The sequence below is a fragment of the Nomascus leucogenys genome, chromosome 21 (genome assembly GCF_006542625.1).
Source record: "Nomascus leucogenys isolate Asia chromosome 21, Asia_NLE_v1, whole genome shotgun sequence".
Classification (NCBI taxonomy): domain Eukaryota; kingdom Metazoa; phylum Chordata; class Mammalia; order Primates; family Hylobatidae; genus Nomascus; species Nomascus leucogenys.
This window is the reverse complement of record NC_044401.1, coordinates 57,240,255-57,250,100: the sequence shown is the minus strand read 5'-3', so window position 1 is coordinate 57,250,100 and position 9,846 is coordinate 57,240,255. Positions and strand designations below refer to the sequence as shown.

At 40.3% G+C, this 9,846-nt stretch overlaps 1 long non-coding RNA gene across 1 annotated transcript in view; it reads right to left on the bottom strand.

Moving 5' to 3' along the window:
* Positions 1 to 1,689: 1,689 nt before the first annotated feature.
* The window catches only part of LOC105738812, a 63,399-nt gene continuing 55,242 nt past the window's right edge, over positions 1,690 to 9,846 (bottom strand). Inside the window, exons 3-4 of the long non-coding RNA XR_001114665.1 lie at positions 4,197 to 4,353; positions 1,690 to 3,708 (exon numbers count right to left, since the gene is read on the bottom strand). This is a non-coding gene — a long non-coding RNA (uncharacterized LOC105738812). The remainder of the gene's footprint in view (positions 3,709 to 4,196; positions 4,354 to 9,846) is intronic.

Here is a 9,846-nt window from a genome sequence, read left to right as displayed (position 1 = left end):
TCTACAGAGAATGGGGGACTAACACTAGCCAAGAAGCATGACCTCATTCATCCCTTTTCCCTCTGGAAGGGCGTCTATGGTAGGATTGTGTTTGTTCTGCTCTAGTTCTTAAACTCCATAACCATGATTTCAACAGAGCCAGGCCCAAAGCATGAAAATCAAGTTTTATTAAGAATATTAATAATAAAGGAGGAATTTCTGGTTCCTCCTCACCAAGTCCCCAGGCATAGTGATGCACATTCACCCAGACTCTAGCGCATATTCACCCAGAGTACAATTAGAAAACAACTGTGAAACAATTCTTACTAGATATAATACACAAAAGACTTGGCTACCAAGATCTTTTAAAAACACTGATTAGACATCAGCTTAGAATACTTCCCTACGCAGTTCCCTAGATGCTCAATAATAGATTGGGGCTAGCAATAAAAGATAAAATATTTTTGCTCTCTCTGGTCTAATTATCATGCGAGTATTTTAAACCATTCTCCCTTACTCTGTCCACAGAAATCTGTCCTCCACTAACTTCTATATGTCGCTGCTAGTTTAGACCCTTAAGATACCTTTAATAAGCCTCACCGGTCTCTGAAATAACAGTCTTGCCAACAATAGAAAATTTATGTGTGTAAAAACTGGGGGACAAAACGGATTATAATTGACTTAAGTTGATATGGACGGGTAGAGGATTACTAGGAACGTTATATTTTTAGAGCATGATTTCCCATTATGTTTGTGCAGGTTATTTTTACAAAATAAAAAAAAAAAAAAAACAAGGCAGGTGTTACCAGTATGGTAGAGACTAGAAGTTCCTTCACTGAAGTTCTCCATGCAGTTATGAGTCCACGTGGCTGTCTTGTCTCGAGCTTAGCCTGCACCAGTCTGAATGCAAGACCTGCTTCTTGCCTTCCTGAAGCCCAGGCACACTATGGAGGAGCCACTGTACAACTCTGTTGGGTGAGCAAGCCTTCCAAAGCTAGCCCAGTGGCACTGAGTACTCTAGGTGCACTCATGTAAATATCTCTTGATGCAAGTCTCTAGTTCCCTGTTTGTCTCTCATTTACTATTTCTTCTCCTCTGACACTTCTCCATTAGTCTACACATACACCTGAGACTACTGTTTACTACTTTTGATTTTGGACAAGTTCCCTAACCTCACTAAGCTATTATCAGGAATTGCATAGATCAAAACGAGATAAGCCAGATCTTTAAAACTGAGTCTGTAAGGGGGAAAGCATGGGAAATCAGTGCCTTTTAACTAGCAGGTGGTTCTAATGATGGAGCAAGTTTGGAAAACACTTTCATTAATGTCACAATGCTTTGTTAATATGTAGCTGAATCACCTGAATGCATTTTAAACAGGCAGCTTCCCCTGGTCTCTCCAGACCCACCTGAGACCCACTAAGCAACTAAAGCAGACTCTCCTCATGTGTGCATATTCTGATGCAAGACACCTGCAGAAAGCACTTTGTGGAAGCCTGACTGAAAACTGATAGTGTGCTCCTTGTGCATCAGCATCAACAGCATCTGAAGTGTTTCAGAACTACAGAAAATCCTAGGCCCTACCTTTTCTGAATCAACGTGTGTGTTAGCAAGACTCCATCCCCCTGCCCCAGGCAATTCTTATACATGCTACCTTTGAGAATGGGTTTTAGTTAGGGTTCTCCCCACAGACGGAACCTACAGATGTATAGAGAGATATATGAAAAAGGATTTGTTAGAGGCAATTTTCTTACTTGCTTTTGGAGGCTGAGAAGTCCCACAACAGACCTTCTGTATGCTGGACAATCTGGAAAGCCTGCAGCGTGGCTCAGTCTGAGTTTGAAAGCCTCACAACCAGGGCATTCTATGGTGTAATTCTCAGTCCAAAGCTCAAGGTCAGAAAGGCCGGTGGCGCATTGGTGTGAGTCCTGGAGCCCAAAGGCTGGAGAACCTGGAGTTCTGATGTCTGTCTACAGGCAGGTCTCTTCTCCAGGGAGACTTTGCCCTCTATCTGCCTTTTTGTTCTATTTGGGGCTCCCAGCCAATTGGATCGTGCCTGCCCATATGGAGGGCGGATCTTCTTCATTTAGTCCCAGTTTCCCTCAGAAGCACCCTCACGGACACACCTGGGGCAGCCCAATTATTCTAACCAAATGCCAAACCACCTGGGTTTCCCTTTCAGCAGAAAAGGGAAGGGCTCAGTATCTACTGAAGCATGGAGAGTAAATAATGCTTTCCCAGATAAGTATCCCTTAATACAGTCAAGTTCACACCCAAAACCAACCATCACAGAAGCAGTGACTTAAGCCCAACAGTGAATCTCAGAATCAAGATTCTTAAAATGATTCTGTTCTCAAATGTTCATGGGATAATTTAAAATGTAACTTAACCTACTTATTATCTACCTCTAGATTTTAAAAATTAGTGCGCACAGGAAACTTTAACAGGTAAGTAGTCATCTGTCTTTAGAGCTGAGGTCTGTGTGGCCAGGTGATCTGTGTCTGTTCCACGTTTCCATTTGGAATGCCAAGAGCTCTGCCTACCAGCTGGTTTGGGATATCTATGGCATGAATCATCAGCCATTTGGACCTTGACAATAAAAGTTTTTTAAAGGGAAATTGCTCCCCATCTTAGGCCTCAGTTCCTCTATTTGTAAAGGAAGATCACCATGCCCACTTCATAGGTTTGCAGAGAAGATCCAAATGATGTGTGTAAAATGCAAGCTCAGCATGAAGCATGAGGCCATGTTTTATTTGTGAAAGGGAATGTGTAACCATGGAGGCAGGAAGTAGTGGTGAATGTCTCTGGAGCTATATTTTAAGCCCTCACTGGCAGGCTCACTCTACCTTGCTATTGTCAAAGAAGGAATAAACAACAATTGTATCACATTGGTATCACATCTGGAGAAATGCATAGGAGGACAAAAGGCAGGTAGGTATAAATGTGAAAATCATTTTCCCAGAGAAGCCAATTTTTATTTGCAGCTTCTTTGGCCTCTCAATTTATTGTTCTACTTCCAAACCCAGAAGGGTCCTCACATTTACCAACAACCTGGAATAATAAGGTTCTGACCCAAATTTTAACAATTGAGGATTTTTGAATCATAAATGAATATACCAGCAGGACGGCTTAGGATCCTTCTCTGTTTCTTTTCAATGTTATTCATTCCTATGTTAATTTATACCTGCATTCCTCAAGTATTTACTATGTCCCAGGCACTAGGCTAAACTTTGGATATGCATGACTTTATTTAACCCTTATTATGACTCTATGAATGAGGAACTCATGCCTTTTCTGTAGAGAAGGAAACTGAACCACAATTAAGTTATAAACATGACGAGTTCACTCAGCTAGTAAGCGACAAAGACAGCCATTAAACCCAAGCAGCCTGATTCAGACTTGATGTCCTTTGCTTTTGGAGCAGCTGCTGTGTGCCTGGCACTGGGGCTACAAAAATGAGATACATACAGTTTTTGCTGTCAAAGGCTAATGGCCTAATAGAAGACTGCAGATTCTAATGCAAGGAGGGTAACCCCATCACAAGACTTGCCCATCGTAAACATTGCTAACGGATCCTCACAGTCTTTCCCACTGAATCTGGACTTGTCACGTAGGGTTCCAGGAAATCACTGCAATTGCTTGAAGTTGGCATTTCAGATGACACTTTTTTCCCATTCTTGCTACAGTGGAAATCTAAAATTATTAATCTTTATTGCCTCTTGCCTTGGCCTGTGATAGAGGCAAAGGAGAGCATTGATATGTTGTGCAATTAACAAAATTAGGTATTAAAGATCTGTTGCAAACAAGCACAAGGCTAGGAAACGACAATATCACGATAGTCAAATAGCCAAGAACATTGCTCTAATTTGTACAATTTGTCAAGAAAGATAAGCCTTTTACCTTACCCAAATCATGCCACATCTCCTAAATCTCATAGCTCATATAAGTAATTTGCTTGAATTTTATCTCTTCAGGAATTAAAAAAAGGTTAAAAATGGAGTTTAAATAAGATGTAACTGCATTTAATATCAGATAGGGTGGGCTGACAAGGCAGAAATCTACCTTAGCAAACCTAATATTATTCACCTTTCTCCAGTTAATTGAAAATGCACAGGTGGGCTAGGCTAAAATTAGCATAAGAGAAAAACATTATTTCTGTTTATATAGTTTGCATTCCTTTGTAATCAGTGAAATGACATATCAGACAAGAGGCTTACCTGCTGAGATGCAATCTTTAATCCCCATCATGTATTAATCATTCCTCTGCAATATAATAAAGCTGCTTCTGTCTTGATGGCATTGAATGTAAACAGTCCCAATTACTGGTAATTCTCAACTGTTTTGCAGAAAGAACAATGTGGTATGATCCATGGGCTTTGTAAGGAAACAAAATAATAAAGTTAACTGAGTTTTTCATCTTAGTTGAAACTTTTCTGCAGACTTCCCAGGTCCTGTGCTTATTTTCTTAAATTATTTCTAAAAACTGAAGCAACATACAAGCAGACCCTTGGGAACAAAACAACTTTCCATTTATAAGTTTCAGGAAAATTTTAATAGGCTGAAAGCGAGTAAGCAAGTTGTGCTGCTAATTTCCTGCAGGCGTTTCCCAAGTTTTTACCCATCACACCATAAGACCTTTGAATAAAAAGATTCTGTTTGAACCAGAATATTGTTTTTACTCTTGTTCCACATAAGAGAGAAATAAAAATTTCCAGCAGTGAAAGGAAATTACAAGACACAGAATGAATGTCACATCTGTCTAGCATTATGATGCACTTTCTTTAAGCTTTACCAGCATTTAAACCTTCTGACACTCTCAGAAAGTAAGTGATCACTAGTATTTCTAATGGTTTTTGAGAGAAAACTCTTCAAAGGAAGATGATTCCTCGGATGTCAGAGAAAGGCTATCATCCAGGCTGGAGGGCTGAGATGATGGTTACAAAACCAGTCACTCTTCACTACTTTCTCACCAGTGGCAGACATTACTAAATAATTTCAATGCTTTTTCACACTAAGCCCCATTTAACATTCTCACCTTAATCCTTTGAGAAGCCATTAACAATGAATTGAAATTGAAGCACAAAATGAAAGACGTTGTCATTTCTTCTTTCAGATTCAAACACCTAACTAGAGACTGAACCACTTCTTCGTCAGGAAGGTGCTCAGGAGATAAAAAGGAGCAGGAAATATTTGATGGGATTCCCTAAGCCTTCTCTTTCCTCTTCTACCTGTCCACTAACCCATCTTCTCTTTAAGAAATAATAAAAGTAGTTGTAGAAATCCAAGGTAGGGAGTCTCATATGGATGACTCTCTGATCCCTGGGAAATAGAATGTCGTTTTATGCAGAATGGTTGCTCATTCCCATAGAGAGCTTTGTAGGCCTTGGTAAAAAATAAAATGAGAAACCATTAAAGGATATCATCCAGAGAGAAGCTTAATCATCTCTAAGCTAAAAAAAAAAAAAAAAAAAAAAAAAAAAAAAAAAAAAGTCACTGTGGCTCCTATGTGAATAAAAGTTGGAGAAGAGCAGAATGAATACTGGGGTAACCAGCTGGGAGTTGCTGCAGTCTGTGGAAAAGATGATTGTCCTTAATCAGGTTGGCCTGCCATAACAAAACACTATAGAATGGGTGTCTTTAAAAGCAGACATTTATTTCTCAGCATTCTGGAGGCTGGAAGCCCGAGGGTGCCAGGCTTGTCAGGTTCTGGTGAGGGTTCCCTTCCTGACTCGCATTTGGCTGCTTTCTTGCTGTGTCCTCACATAGAGGATGGAGAGCTCTGGTATATCTTTTTCTTTTTATTAGGACATTAATCCAATCATGGTGACTCCACCCTTGTGACCTCATATAAATCTAATTATCTCCCAAAGTTCCCATTCCCCCCTGAAAAAACCCCATCTCTCCCTGTCAAATTGGAAGTTAGGGCCTCAACATAGACATTTGGACTGGCAAGAAGAAACACAAAAATTCAGTACATAACAATGATGGTAGTGTGGAATAGGTGAGAACAGTGGGGTGGAAAATTATTCATAAAGCAGAATTCATAGGACCTGGTGAATTGATTGAATTAGGGAGGTAAGGAAAGAGGGGCATCAAGGGTAATGCCAAAATTTCTAGCTTGAGTAAATGGGTGGGTGATGATGTCATTTACAGAAAAGAAGAAACAAATTTAGTGATTATGCAACTTGTTCCAAAGAAAATTAATCTGATCTTATATATGAAATACTTTTTTAAAAGACCTAGAGTGATGCTACTCAATGTAATAGTCTATCCTGAAGATAAATATTAATGCTAATAATAATAATCATAGTTAATTTTATTGTTTTGTGTCTACCAAGTATAATGCTAGGCTTTGTATATTTATTAGTTCATTTCCCATTTCATAAATAGCTCTATGACATCGATATTATCATCCTCATTTTACAGATGAGTTAACAGAGACACAGGACAATTAATTTTCGGTATTTGGTAATACTAATGTTTGCCAACATTCATTTCTCTTCTAATCAGGGACAAAGAGGACTACAATCCCCTGCCCACTTGAAGTGGAGTGTAGCCTCATGATGTGCTTCGGCCAGTGGAATGTGAGTGGACGAGAACTATCACTTTCAAGTGGAAGTATTTAAGAGCCTTTGTTTGATTTTCTGTGCCCCCTTTTCCTCTGCTGAGCTGTCCAAAGAAGCCAGGAGTTCAGGTAGTATAGCTGTATGTTCATATAGCTCCTATAGGATCTGTCAGTGATAACAATTACATCGGGCATGGAACATGAGCAAGAAACAAAACATGGTTGCATTAAGATGCTAAGACTTGGGAGGGATTCCTTACTACAGCATAACAGCTTCTTCTGACTTACACGAATTCACTGTCAGTAAAAGACTCAATCAGTCTTGGAAAACAGACCCTTTAACTACAACAGAGTGTTTATAAAAGACGGAAATTATCTCAAAATGTGGTAGCTTAATATCAAATCAGAGACTTGGCAAGTGGGGTGAAGGGAAGGCAGTGTTGAATGTCTGTGGCCTGTACAGACCTTTCCCTATGGGAGGTGTCCTCTTTTGCACTTTTTTTTTCCACTTACATTGGACCTCTTGCCCTATTGACAAAAAAAAACCTGCTTATTGGTATAAATTCAAGTGTTTCAAATAAGCCTGTGAAGAACATCAGTGGTTCCAGTCACCTACTCTAGGTCTTGCCCAAGAGAAGAAGCTTAGTCATTGAATGATCAGTTGGCCAAATATACCAAATTTGCTCATTGTAATTTTGTAAAAATTTAAAAAGACTTAACCATCTTAACAGAAATGTTCATCTTTGGGTATCAAATATAATATTCAGAAAAATACACATTTTATTGCTTGGCACTAAATTCTCAGTATTAATATGGACATTTTTCTTTAATCTTGATTTATTATATGTTATATTTTGGGTAATTCTGATTTATTTTATTTACTTTTGAGTTTAAATTAAAGCTTACAATTGGCTTTTGACAAATTGGCTATCAGTGAACTAGCCTTAGGAAATGAACATTTGGAAAATTAATTTGCAGAAAGTTGTCCACTTCCACTGCCCCAAAGAAAGTTCCAGGTCTCAGAAATAAAGGCAATTTTATGAATTTAGCTGAAGCTGCAGTGACAAAGAGACATGTTGAAATGGGAAAGTTTCCCTTGTCCCCCTCTCAGGTCAACGCGACGGGAAGTGGCTCGCTTCTTAGGTGCCCCACTGCTCAAACCTCTAGGGGAGCATGCAGACAGGAAGGTTGTGGGGCTCCAACCCCACGGCAATGACTAGGGATGAATGTTTACAGCTGAAGCCCCAGTGGGCTGTGTTACAGGGTACTCTTTTAGTTTACCCTTCCATAGGCACACTGTGCTAGTCAGCTCAATTAGACCTTCTGCCTTATTGCAAGGACAGAGGGCTTTCTGTATCCCGGGGTTTCTTGCCTTGGTGTACCAGAAGAATGGGATCACACATGGGCTTGGAGAATGAGTGCAAGGTTTTATTGAGTGTAAGTAGCTCTCAACAGATATGGGAGCCAGAAGGGAAATGGAGAGCGAAGGTGGTTTTCCCCTGGAGTCAGACCACTCAGTGGCCCAGGCTCTCCTCTAACTGACCCAGCCAAAGTCCACATCGTTCCACCAGTCAATGGCCTGCTGGTCTGCTGGCGTCTGTCCTGTGCTCTTCTTCCAGCGTGTTCCCCTTGATGTCCTCTCAATATTCAGCCACTTGTGTCTTCTTCCACCCACATGTTCCTCTCGACGTCCAGCGACTTGTGGGTCTGCCTGCTAGGGACTCGGAGTTTTTATAGGCATAATAGGCACAGGATGGGGGCATGGCAGGCCAGGGAAGTCTTGGGAAATGCAACATTTGGGCATGAAGGTAGGTGTGCCCATCCTCACCTGGGTCTGTGGGCTCAGGCAGGGTGTGGAGCCCTTGCCAGGGACCACGCTCTTCCCTTCCCTGCTTTGGTATCAATGCCACATGGACAAAGTAGACATCTTTGTTTTATTTGCTTTTGTCTCCTGACATTCTGCATTTTCTGATAATGGAGTCTTCAGTGGTTTGGGTAGGAATAACTTTTCCCACCATGAGCCACAGGGTTGACATGAGACATCAAGTCAATCAACTATTACATTTCTCATTTCAAATCCTGTATTCACTATTTATTTCTAAATGACAAAATCTCAATTTAAAAGAGCTATAGCAGAAAGGACATTTGCTGACTCATAAACCTGGGAAGTCCAGAGGAGCTTCTGGGTTTTGATATGGCTGGATCAGAGAGCTCAGATGATCCTTTCTCTGCCTGTCCTTCTTCTGAAACATGAACCATGAATCTGGAAGTATCAATAACAAGCATGGTACCTGGGAACTCTCAGGTGCCACCATTCCTTCAACATGTTTCCAGCCTGCCTGAGAGAGATGCTAACAAGGCTCACAAAAAAAAAAAAAAAAAAGATCAGAGAATTTAGAGAAAAAACACCACAAAAATGAGTATTCTAGGCCTCACACCCTCACTTGTAAACCTGGAGGAAAACAAAACAAAACAACAACAAATCCTTAAATATGAGATGACAGAGCTCTTTGCAAAACAAGTCACGAGCAAAATAAAAGCCTTGCTTATAAAAAAGAAAGGCAGTTTTTATAGGAGTGACTGGGATAAAATGCTTATCCTCCACTAAATCTTCTAATGATGGGGACATCTCTGCCTCATTTGACCACCGGTCAAATTTCTCTCCGCTTCTGATACCCTATGTTCCTTTCTTCATTTCTAGTTTATCTGTTTATTCAAACTCTTTAAGAAACAATAGAGCTTCCCCTGTATAGTTAGTGCGCTGTAAATAAGTAAGTTGGGATTATTTCAACAAACTTCAAGCAACTAGAAATAAACTAAAAATCAAGATATTTATGGAACACCTAGTGAGTACCAGGCAATATGCTAGGTGTGGAGGAAAAAATAGTGAACAAGATGGAGAAGATGGAAAAGTTCCATATTCTGAGGAATGTACAGCAATATTGAGAAAGAACTCTAAATGCTACGAGAGAGTATTGAAGAGCATAAAGTAGGAGCATCAAATGTTGTTGGGGGAATCAGAGAAGGCTTCCCAGAGGAAGTAACAGGTAGAAAGATGGCAGGGAGTTAGCCAGGGGAAAAGAATTTCAGGAAGTTGGAGCAGAGTGATGCAGACAGAGGGTGCAGCATGCACCAGATTCAATGGCAAGAGAGCTTGGTGCTGTTGAAAAATTGAGCAATCGGAGCTTAAAAAGTGAGGAGGAGGAATGGTAAGAAGTGTAGCTGGAGAGAAGTCTGAGGGATTTTGAAAGTAACAAGAAAACTTCCTGCCCTGCTGGAATGATATTGAAGGATTTTAAGCA